A 9,336-nucleotide genomic window follows, 5' to 3' on the forward strand; every position below is an offset into this window, starting at 1 on the left:
TTGTCCCATTTGTATTCAGCAACTATTATCTACTGTGTGCTGAATACTGGGAGTATTTTGTCAATAAAGGCACAAGATCTCGGAACGTATATTTCTCACATAAGAGGCAGATGTTCATGTCATGGTTGAGGACACCAACTCCTGTGTTAGACTGCCTGGCTTCAAAACCTGGCTCTGCCACATACTGGCTGGGTGATTTTGAACTTTTTAATTTAAAACATGTGGGATAATAATCGTGTCTACCTGATAGGGTTTTGGGGCAGCTTGAATGGAAAACGCACGAAAATTCCTTTGCGTGTTACTTAGCATTTCGTAAATGCTCAAGTGTAGACTCTGAGGAAGAGAATACAGTAACTTCAGTCAAGCCAGGACCACGGGAGAGGAGCAGGTGCTGAGAGAGGTATGGAGCGGGGTCATGACCTCGCCTGGGCTGCTTGAGTAGGGTTGGGAGAACTTTTCAGAGGAGCAGACTTTTGAGTTGAGATGTGAGACATGGAAAACACATCTTTTAATCAAAAGTGCCCTCCTTTGTGGCGAAATGAGGAGGGCAAGGTGACGGCAGAGAAAGGGCCCAGGTGAGGGCTGGGCGACTGGAGGAAGCAGGTTTGACTTTGTCTTAGTTTCCTGGTGCTGCCAGAGCAAGTGCCGCCAACTCCATGGCCTGAAACCACCCCAATTGACTGTCCTGTTCTTCAGGCCAGGAGTCCAGCTGGGTGTCACTGGGCTGAAATCAGGGGCTGTGTCCCCTCCTGGAGGCTCTAGAGGAGAATGTGTTTTCTCGACTCTGCATCTCCCACTTGAGAGGGAGCAGTGCTGCGTTCCTCGGACACCCCCACCCCACCCCCCCACCCTGGCCCCCGCCCGCTCACGGTTCCCTGCACCCAGCCAGGAAAGCGGCTGGGTAGTTCTGGTGATGGAACTGCTGTATATGGTTACAGGAATCAATCAACTTTAAAACTCATAGAACTATACAACAAAAAAGGTCATTTTACTTTATATAAATTCTAATAATAAAGAATGAAAGCATGAGAGCATGCAACTATTGTAAAACACTGAGTTAAAAATAGAAGGTAGACATAAGAATAAGAGCATTCTGAATTAAGCTAAGATGGCACACATCCACTATCATTATTAAAAGAGACTTCAGCAAGATACAAAGCAAAGACAATGAAAGAGCTTTGTTTTGATCTTGCTTTGAAAAAATCAGCCACACAGGCTATTTTAGACAACTGGGGAAATATGAATACAGCGTATTAACGATTTTTTGTTCATTGTTAGGTAGGATTGTAGTTATTTAAAAACCTAAACTTTTGGGCTTCCCTGGTGGCTCAGTGGTTAAGAATCCACCTGCCAATGCAGGGGACACAGGTTCAAGCCCTGGTCTGGGAAGATCCCACATGCTACAGAGCAACTAAGCCCATGTGCCACAACTACAGAGCCTGCACAGAGCCCGCGAGCCACAACTACTGAAGCCCACGCACCTAGAGCCCGTGCTCCGCAACAAGAGAAGCCACCGCAATGAGAAGCCTGCACACCATAACGAAGAGTAGCCCCCGCTCGCCGCAACTAGAGAAAGCCCACGCGCAGCAACGAAGACCCAACTCAGCCAAAAATAAATAAATAAATAACTTTATTTTAAAAAATAAAAACTAAACTTTTAAGTAAAATTCAGTACCAAAATATTTAGGGGTGAAATGACATAGTTTCAGGTATTTGCTTCAGAATTCTCCAGAAGCAAGCAAACGAACAAAAACTCAAAAAACAAAGAAAGGAGGGCAAATGGAACAGGTACGGCAAACCCAGGATGGTGCATGGATCCTGATGCTGTGTGAGTACATGAGGGCTTACTGTGCTCTGCTTTTGAAAAGAGCTGGAAATGTTTATAATAAAATGACAAGAAAAAAAAAAAAACCAGTGACTTATTCTTCATAAATGCTCTGAAGAATGCCTTCTAACTGTTCTTTACTCATTTCGAAGATGTACTAATTTCCCCTCACAGCTTTTATTAGGCTTTTATAATCTGCATCTAACTTTGCAGAAAACCAAATCAAGGGAGAAAGAGTAATTCAAAGCAAATGTGATTCTTCTCAAAAATAAGGGCTTAAAGAATGCTTTTCAGAACTCATTTAATGCTCATAAATTATTAAGACCATCATGAGATGTAGAAATATTAATTTTCATTAATTTATCTGCTGTATCCTCCTAAGTGCAGATGACAATGGCAGGAAGGGGTAATTAACGCTCAAATATTTTAAATAAATTGAATGTTACTGAATTAAATTTATATATCTTATAAATATTTTTGGTTTTCTGGTGATGTTCTACATTTAAATATGTTAAATATTCTATATTGGAAAATAAATTAAAACCAGATTATTTTATATAGATAAGGTTTTTCTTGAATCTCACCAGCTGACACATCATAGTTGGCAGAGGATTACAGAATAGTGTCTGGGTACATGATCCATTTTGCAGTGATCCATTGTATCACCGCGTACATATGTATCTTGGGCATGTCTCCTTCCTGTTTTACCGTTAGTGCCATGATTGCTCTTCCCGTCAGTTTTATGCTGGATTACATTGATGGGTGAATAGTTAATGACACGAGAGCAAATGGACATAAGCAGAGAGTAATTTCTTTGAATGCCTTTTAGCTGTGGTGAACACTGTTGTAGTTTAAAAATGGACTGCTTCCATGTGTCTGAGGCAGTAGAAAAAGCTTGCGTTTCAATCCCTTTTTCCTTATTAAAGTATGTTGAGCTCAAGGAAGAAAACCATTTGAAATTTGTGAAATAAAGCTCATACATCTCCCTTTGGATGATTTAGGGACCATGGTCACTGGTCACTGTTGCTTGAAAGTGTGGAGTTGACTCCTGGACTAATTTCCAGTATGTTCCTGCTGTTGTCGTCACCTCACCGCTAGCATTAGGTGAAACTGAGAAGTCTCAGCGTGGACAAGGCCATTGCTGAGGGAGGGCCTGTCTTTTAAATTCAGGTCTCGCCCATTAGCTGCTGTGGTTTGAGCTTCCAGTGGGTAGTATTATCGTTTAAAAAGAGTGGACATTACTGTCATCTAATTGGAAGAATGGTATCCATATAGGTTTTGTTTTGTGACTAGAACCTCTCTGCTTTTGCTTCTGAAAAGTTGCTGGAGGGTTAGACCTATTGACAGACCTTCCCTTGTGACATAGGGCATCAGAAAGAAAAGCCAAGCCTGACAGAGGAAGGGAGATTGAGGACAGGTGGCCAGATGGGCTTGAGGTTGCTGTGGTCTAAAGCCTTGGAGGCCAAATACTAGGAAAATTAGGTTCAAAATGTAAACAAAAGGCATGGGTTTCTGTGGTTAAGTCATTTTTGGTTTAAAACTAACATATGGGGACTTCCCTGGTGGCACAGTGGTTAAGAATCCGCCTGCCAATTCAGGGGACGCGAGTTTGATCCCTGGTCCGGGAAGATCCCACATGTCACGGAGCAACTAAGCCCGTGCGCCACAACTACGGACCCCTGCGCACTGCAACTACTGAAGCCCGTGCGCCTAGAGCCCGTGCTCCGCAACAAGAGAAGCCGCCGCAGTGAGAAGCCCGCGCACCACGACAAAGAGTAGCCCCCTCTCACCACAACTAGAGAAAGCCCACGCGCAGCAACGAAGACCCAGCGTAGCCCAAAAAAAGAAAAAAAAAAAAACCTAATGTGAATTGACCCTTACATCAATTAGGATTGGAGCAAGTCAAACATACTGAAGGATTAGTAAGGATGTTGCCTCCATTGGACCCAAGTCTTTGTTTTAAGAGTTGTTATGGCTGTTCTTTAAATTTGATGCTTGTTGACATTAAGTCTTAGGTATATTTTTCTTGGAGGAGGGTTGGAGGAAGGCATAATGGAAATGTATTGGGGCTTTAAGCCCTGGGTTTGTAACACCAGGCTAATACACCTGCTGCCCCCTGGTGGCAGCGTATTAAATAGTGCAGTTCAGAGGTGAGGAATTCTGGAGAGCTAAAGTCCACTGTATTGATAGAAGTGGATGGTAGAGTGAGCCAGGAGATGGTTTCTCTTTCCAGCTCTTATAATTTCTACCTGTAGTTATGATCTTAGGCAAATAATTTAGTTCGGTTAAGTCTAGATTTCACTTTATTCTACTTTAAAAAGTAATTTCTAAAGTTTCTCCCTATTTTAACATCTTAAAATTCTCCAATGGTAATGGCAAATAATATTTAGTGAAAGATATCAAGTTCCACTTTTTGCTTTACCAGATGAATTTTTAAAAATCGGAGATATTTCTTCAAGAAGGAGGACTCCAGAGCAACTCCTGAATACGGGTTTGGCTCTGGACTGCAGGCTGCATGGATCTGTCTGCAGCACAGTCCATAATGAACCAGCATGATGACCCTGTGTTATCATGAGCGCCTACAAGGTGCACCATTTAAAAATTAATTTTCTTATATTTAATAGTGGTTGAAAAAACCATAAAATTTACCATCATTTTTAGTGTACAGTTCAGTAGTGTTAAGTGTCGTCACATTGTTGTACAACAGATCTCCAGAACTATTTCATCCTGTAAAACTGCAGCTCTGTACCCACTAAATGACAACTCCCCACTGCTTTCTTTCTGCAGCCCTCAGCAACCATCATTCTTCTTTGTCTCTATGTATTTGATGACTCTGGGTACCTGGTATAAAGTGGAATCACACAGTATTTGTCTTTTTGTGACTCAATTATTTCACTTAGTATAATGCTCTCAAGGTTCATCCATATTATAGCATGTGCCGGGAGTCCTTTCCTTTTTTTTTTTTTTTGCGGTACACGGGCCTCTCACTGTTGTGGCCTCTCCCGTTGCGGAGCACAGGCTGCGGATGCACAGGCTCAGCGGCCATGGCTCACGGGCTCAGCCGCTCTGCAGCATGTGGGATCTTCCCGGACCGGGGCACGAACCCGCGTCCCCTGCATCGGCAGGCGGACTCTCAACCACTGCGCCACCAGGGAAGCCCAGTCCTTTCCTTTTTAGGGTTGAATATCATACGTAGAGACCACATTTTGTTTATTTGTTCATATGTTGATGGACACTTGGGTGGCTTCCACCTCTTAGCTATTATAATATTATAATTATTTTTATAATTATATATTATATTACTAATGCAGAGAGGGTTTTATACAATTTCTTTTCTGCGCGTAACAGGTCAAACTTCATTATAAAGAACACCATTCAACCGTGCTAGATAACTAGGATATGGCTTTTTGTATGGATAAGTTAAAAAGGAACTAACGTCTGTTGGACACAAGCTCTGTGCCAGGCACTTATATATCTGTGATACATTCTGTTGTTTAGTCCTTATAATAATTCTGTAATTTACCCTCTCTCAGAAGGGAACCAATACTTATTAAAATCACCACATGCCAGAGTTTTGATATACATTACCTCATATAATCCTCATACATCAGTCCTTGAGGTGGGCATTATTATCCCCTTTTTAAAAAAATATTTATTTATTTATTTGGTTGCACCGGGTCTTAGTTCCAGCAGGTGGGCTCCTTAGTTGTGGCTCCAGGGCTCCTTAGTTGCAGCAGGCCAGCTCCTTAGTTGCGGCTTGTGGGCTCCTTAATTGCGGCATGCAAGCTCTTAGTTGCAGCATGCATGTGGGATCTAGTTCCCTGACCAGGGATTGAACACGGGCCCCCTGCATTGGGAGCACAGAGTCTTACCCACTGCACCACCAGGGAAGCCCTATCCCCATTTTTTAGGTGACGTTAACTGAGGTTCAGAGGGATGAAACATCTTGAACGAGGTTACACCACTAAAGGCAGCAGGGTTTCACCTGACTTGGAAATGAAACACGTCCAGTTCAAAAGCGTGTGTCCTTCAGCCTACACCCTACTCCCCCGCTGCCCGGAGTAACACCTACACCTGTGATCCGAAGGATGTGGGAACAGTATCGAGAAATTACGCTGCTGTCCTAATTTATAAGTAGAGAAACTTCTGTAGTGTCTTCCCATTAAATAAACAGCCCTTTGGGTTTTCCTTGCAGAGATTCAGATGAATCTGAATCTGAAACACAACAAGCCTGGCCTCCCGGCTGATTTTGCAGTCTGCCTAGGACTTCCAAAAAGAGTGGTTCTCATGTCCGATCCCCCCATTCCTGAGGTTATTTTTTGCTTTCTCCCTTTGGATTGGTGGCGAGCCGGGACCGTTTTCGCTGCTGTGAGTTGCCACCTCTCTTGAATGCCGTGGTGTTTGGGGCCGGAGCTTTGATCTGCTCCCTGCATAGTGTTTTCACACAGGGAGGGGGTCCTCGACTGTCCTTGTAGATGGTGGTTTTCTTGGGGACTCAGCAAGCTCTTGGAGAGGCCCAGTGCAACATTTCCTCACCTAGGGGAATACAGATACAGATGGATAAGTGAACAACTGGCAAGTTTGATGGTAAATGAGATTTTTACATAGTTTCAAAGTATCTCCTTATGAAATTTTCATCAACTTGTGTCAGGCGGGGCTTGGGGAAGAATAACTTCACCGTGAAGCTGGGAGCAGCCTGGCAGTCACCACTTTCACTGGGTGACCGGAGTGAACGTCATCAATGATGGGACAGATTGGAGTCATGTGCCATCCAATAGGCAGTGAGAACACAGCATCATTTCCAGAAGATTCCTGCTGAAGATGGGTGACCTGAATCTAACCATGAGGCAAAGCTGGAAAAAAAACAAGTTGAGGAACAGAAACAGATGGCCTGAAATCATTGAAAGAGCATGAAAGTCAAAGTCAAAGAAAGACTGAGGGATTGTTTCAGGTTGGAGGAGACTGAAGGACAAGATGAGGAATGCATTTGGGATTCTGCACGGGATCCTTCACTATAAAGAACATCATTGGACAAGTGACAGAACTTGAAAGGGGTCTGAGAGAAGGTGGTCAAGTGCCTGTGCTGATGTCCTGCTGTTGAGGGCTGTGGCGTGGTTGTATGAGGGGGTCCTGGTGGGAAACGGACATGAACACGTGGTGGGAGGGGCGTCAGGTTGGCAGCTCTCTGAGCAAACGTCTCCTGGATGCCCGCCCCATCCCTTGTCCGAGGGCTGAACGCTGAGTGTCTGGGCCTCCTAGCAGATGGGGAGACAGACCTGGGTGGACCTGCGATGAAGCTGCCTGTTCTGGGGTCAGTTCTGCCCCCAAGGGAGGGTGTTTGAGGTGACCTGGCAACCTTGCAGGCTGAGTGGGATTTTGCACATTGAGGCCTGAGGAGTGGCCTGAGGCAGTGGCAGCCTCATGAGCATAGGGGGGCACAGGTCGCACCCCCAGGGCAGTGTGAGGCCTGGTCTGGATGAGGCGGGGAGAGACGGGTCTGGATGGTGAGCCAGCACGAAGAGCCTTGGCCTTGACCCTTTGGATGTGTTCCCTCTAGCTGTGGAACAAATTACCCCAGCATCAGTGGCTGCAAACAACAGACACCCTTCCACGGTTGGGGGCTGAGACTCTGAGAGCTGCCTCACTGGGTGGCTCTGGCCCTGCTGGTGGGGCTGGGGTCTCTGGGGGCTGACTTGGGGGCATCTGAGCTCGCTCACGTGACAGCCAGCAGGCCTTGGGTCCTTTCCGTCTGTCTTGGGAGACCTCAGCTCCTCTCCACGTAGCAACGCTTCTGCGTACTTCCGCTAATTTGACCTTGTGGCGGAGCCTGTGAGGCAGGCAAGATGGGAGTTTGCTCCCAGTGAGGCTGAGTGAGGTCACCCAGGGGATTCCCTGGACCCAGTCCCTTTGAAGTCTACTGCTGCATACGGCCTGGAAGACGCCCCAGGCAGTAAGGGTCCATTTCCGCTGTCTTCTCAGGGTGGGGAGACTCTGGAGGGTGATCTTTTGAGCAGAACTAATAATTTTTTATTTGTTGTTTATGTCATTCAAGATAACTCTACTACCTGTGGCCTGAATATTTGTGGCCCCCCAAGGTTCATATGTTGAAATCCTAACCTCCAGTGAGTGTGATGGTTATTTGGATCTTGGGCCTTAGGGAGGTGATTGTGTCATGAGGTTGGAGCCCTTATGTATGGGATTAGTGCCCTTATAAAGGGACCCCAGAGAGCTCCCTGGCCCCTTCTGCCAGGTGAGGACACAGTGAGAAGATGCCCTCTGTGAACCAGAAGGTGGGCCCTCACTAAACATTGAATTTGCTGGTGCCTTAATCTCAGACTCCTCAGCCTCCAGAACTGTGAGAAATAAATGTTTGTGGTTTATAAGTCATTTCATTCATGGTAATTTTGTTATAGCAGCCTGAGCAGACTAAGACAAACTCCATTTGTTGGGTACCTGCACGTGGAAAGCTCCATGCTGGGTGCTTTCCTGTGCTGTCTCGGGGTGCCACCCTTCTCTGTGAAGTACGGCTGAGCGATTGGGCAGAGAAGGAGATGACAGAGGCCCAGAGGTTCTGTCATCTGCCAGCGTCGCTGCCCAGGCCTGTCTGATCCCGAAGCCAGACCCCCCGGCACTGCTTCTGCCACCTGGGGCCCCAGGTGGAGGTGTGAAGAGCATCCCCGGAGAGCACCGTGGCTGTGTTCTTCTAAGTAAGGGGACGTTGACACACAGATATGCTTTTCTTTTGACAATAGCAAAAGAGGCCCACGTGGAGAATGTTTGGCCTGCACTGTGCAATGTTTCAAAATCACATTGTTCGGGTGTTCGTATCACCAGGAAAGAGAGGCCTCGTGTCTCAGAAGAGCCCTCAGTGGCAAGACAGGCTCCAAACTGGGTCAGAAATGGGAGCAATGAGGCAAGAGGTGGGTCTTACCTCTTAATAACAATCAGGAATAAGCAGCTCACTGGGGCAGTTTGTAACTAATAGGGAACTTTTGCGTGTATGAGAAAATGAAAACCAGTAAAACAGAGCTCAAGGAAGTTTAGATAATTAATGGTGAGTTCAAGGAGGTTTAGATAAGCAATGGCGAGTTAATAAGAGAAATATAACTTGAAATACTGAAACTGAGAGATAAAAGTGTCCCAGGAATATTAACGTTTAATGAGACATAGGTGAGTATAGCCAAGGGCTCACCAATGAGTGTGGAGTCGAAAGTCAGGGAGGAAAGAGAGGACTGTTTCTTGGGACTGGGTAGATGAGACCGTGCGTGACTGATGGGGTCTGGAGGTGTGTGCTTGGGATGAAATGACCCCCACGATGCCGAGCCCTGGAGGAGATGGGGGAGGGGTGCAGTCTGGGCCGTGGAGATATTCTGGATATCAAAGATTTCTCCACATACACATCAGTCTTGCTAGATCACATTTCCTGGTTCTTTAGAAAATAACTTCGTTGTACTTTAGGACACTCTGTCCCAGGACCACACTAAAACATAAACAGAAAACTTGGACAGGAG

General features: G+C 45.7%; 1 protein-coding gene across 3 annotated transcripts in view; it reads left to right on the forward strand.

The window, feature by feature from the left end:
• The window catches only part of GGACT (gamma-glutamylamine cyclotransferase), a 46,530-nt gene that overhangs the window by 5,505 nt on the left and 31,689 nt on the right, over nt 1-9,336 (forward strand). The gene's annotated exons all lie outside the window — the stretch shown is intronic.

Source organism: Delphinapterus leucas, chromosome 18, assembly GCF_059928025.1.
Source record: "Delphinapterus leucas isolate spDelLeu-1000000601 "Yukka" chromosome 18, BTC_Dleu_Yukka2, whole genome shotgun sequence".
Classification (NCBI taxonomy): domain Eukaryota; kingdom Metazoa; phylum Chordata; class Mammalia; order Artiodactyla; family Monodontidae; genus Delphinapterus; species Delphinapterus leucas.